The following is a 2465-nucleotide window of genomic DNA, read 5'->3' as shown; positions in this document are numbered from 1 at the left end:
TGGCTGACCACCATTCAAGTCTTGGACCTAGCAGTATGCTTGCCACTTTCTTTCTCTTTCTCTCTCTCTCTCTCTCTCTCTCTCTCTCTCTCTCTCTCTCCTTTCTCTCTCTCTCCCTCTCTCTCTTCCTCCCTCCCCCTCCCTCCCTCTCTGGTTAAAATGAAATGAATAAATCAATCAATAAAATTAAATTTAAAAAGTAATTCTTAAAAAAAAAAAAGAGAAAAGAATGTATTTAATAGAGATAAGGAAACTTAATATAAACCACAAAGCTACCATGCCAGGGACAAGCTGTAGGAAGAATCCTGTTATTAAGGGGTCAGAATTGTCTATTAATGTTTCTGGGCATGACTCCCTTCAGGCCCTCTGGATAGGATTTTGGAAAATAGGAAAAAATAGTCGGACTTCTGTACTCAGGCATAATGAAACTCTGTCCAGGGTGCTTCTCATTGTCTTTCTAGTACTCACATTCTCTATCACAAGTGAAAAAGTAAACTTAAAAAAGAAAGAATCCACCTAAATTCTTTGCCTCTCTTTATAGCTACCACACCCAGACTCTCTAATGCTCCAGGTCTGCCTAGTTATAATCCAGTCTAGTTTTATTATCAGTGTGCCCTACCGTCTAAGCTAAATCCTGGGCAGAGCAGTGCCACAGGATGGTCAGCTATTCAGTCCTTGAGGTCTTAATTCACCTACTGTATGAACCCATTTGCCATGGTAACTTCAAAACACCCCATTCAAGAATAAAAAGAACAAAATTTTTGTAGTCTGTTGTAATTTTTGTCAGGCTAAATATGCACCAAAAAGGTAGAAGAGATGATTTATCCTTTCTTTTCCTTTTTCTATTTGCCAGAGAGTGCATGTGCTCACCAGAGAGAGAAAGAAAGAGAAAGAAAGCACCTCCCATGGGGGGATAGTCACATTGCAATCCGTCTCCTCCATTTCTCCCTCCTGTCAGGATTTTGGACACACACAAACCCATGCCTGGTATGGTTTTCAAGCTCTTGAGTCTGGAACTCAAACCTCACAGTTGGTCATGTGGGATCTGGCTACCTTAACCACAGGCTACAGACTGATTCAAAAGGATTTTAAATCATCTCCAAGAACAAGAAAGAAAACCCCTTTATTTCTCATCTTTGGAATTCTCACATGGCTCTGGAGAATAGGGTGAGGAGGAAGCTGACCAGTCCCTTTCCCACCCACGCCTCACCTTTCATTCTCTCCATCTGCCTGCTGTTGGCGGTTGTGGCAGGACACGGCCTGCTCCCAGACAGTTTCCTGAAAAGAAAACAAGAGGGGCAAAGGATTCCTTCCTTGAAACCAGGGACCTCAGGAATCTGTTCATTCCCATCATCTGTGTTCCATCCAGACAGACACAGAACATACCCACCCTGAGGTTGAGCAAATCCGTCTTTGGTCACTGAAATAGTTTTTTCTCAGGGATTTTTTTTTTTTTTTGGATAATTTTTGACTGCAGGTAAAAAGCCCCACCCTGTTGAAACTTACTGCAGGAAATAAAACTATTGGTGCTGTGTGCTGGGCTCACCTTTGAAGCAGAAGATCAAACCAACAGCTCAGATATGCATATCTCCATGAAAACTCTTAACCTCTTGATCTTAACCTTAGGGGCGCCTTGAATGTCTGGGTTAAAATTTTGTATCAGTTCCTGCTTTAATAAATGGCTGAGATGGGAATGAATTGCACCATGAGTCAGCTAAAAAGAATGCAGAGAAGCCAGAGGCTCTGCAGAGGGTTTAGATGCATGATCTTAGAGTGACATCTAGAGTTGACAAGTTAAAGACCAGAGGTTCACCAAGAAGTGAACCAACATTGTGTTGGTACTTAAATGATGGCCACTTGTTTGGTCACTTCACAGGTGTGACACAATGTCAGGGTGCAAAATATTACGTTTTTCTCCTAAATAAAAAAGCAATCCGGGACCAGCAGTTGGCATAATGGCTATGTCACTGGACTCCCATGTAGTCAACTGCGGTTTGAGTCCTGGATCTGGTGGCTTAAACTCACACCAGGCACGTGTGCATGCATGCCCAAGATCCCGAGAGGAGAATGCAGGAGAAGGGATTGTGGCGTGGTCTCCCTCCGGGGGGTGATTTCTCGCTTTCTGTCTCTCTGTTTTTTCTGTCTTTCTGGTGAGTGCACACGCCCTATAGCAAAAACCTCTCCAAGAAATAAAAATAAAAAAACAATATGACACCCAGTTGTGGTGGCACAAGCAGTAGGACATTGATATGTGAGGCTGGGGCCCCATGGGAAACCCTTGGATTAACCTGAATAGGACAGGTGCATAAGCACGTGCCTGTAATTCTAGCTAACTGAGGGCTGAGGCAGAACATTGCGAAGGCATGACCCTGTTCAATTCCTCCTTCTCTTTCTCTCCCCCTCTCCTCCCACTCACATAGTTTTCAGTGTCTGTCTGATTGTCTCTGTCTCTGTGTGTGTGTGTA

The sequence above is a fragment of the Tupaia chinensis genome, unplaced genomic scaffold, assembly GCF_000334495.1.
Source record: "Tupaia chinensis unplaced genomic scaffold, TupChi_1.0 Scaffold000366_1, whole genome shotgun sequence".
Taxonomy (NCBI): Eukaryota; Metazoa; Chordata; class Mammalia; order Scandentia; family Tupaiidae; genus Tupaia; species Tupaia belangeri.
This window is presented reverse-complemented; position numbering follows the sequence as displayed.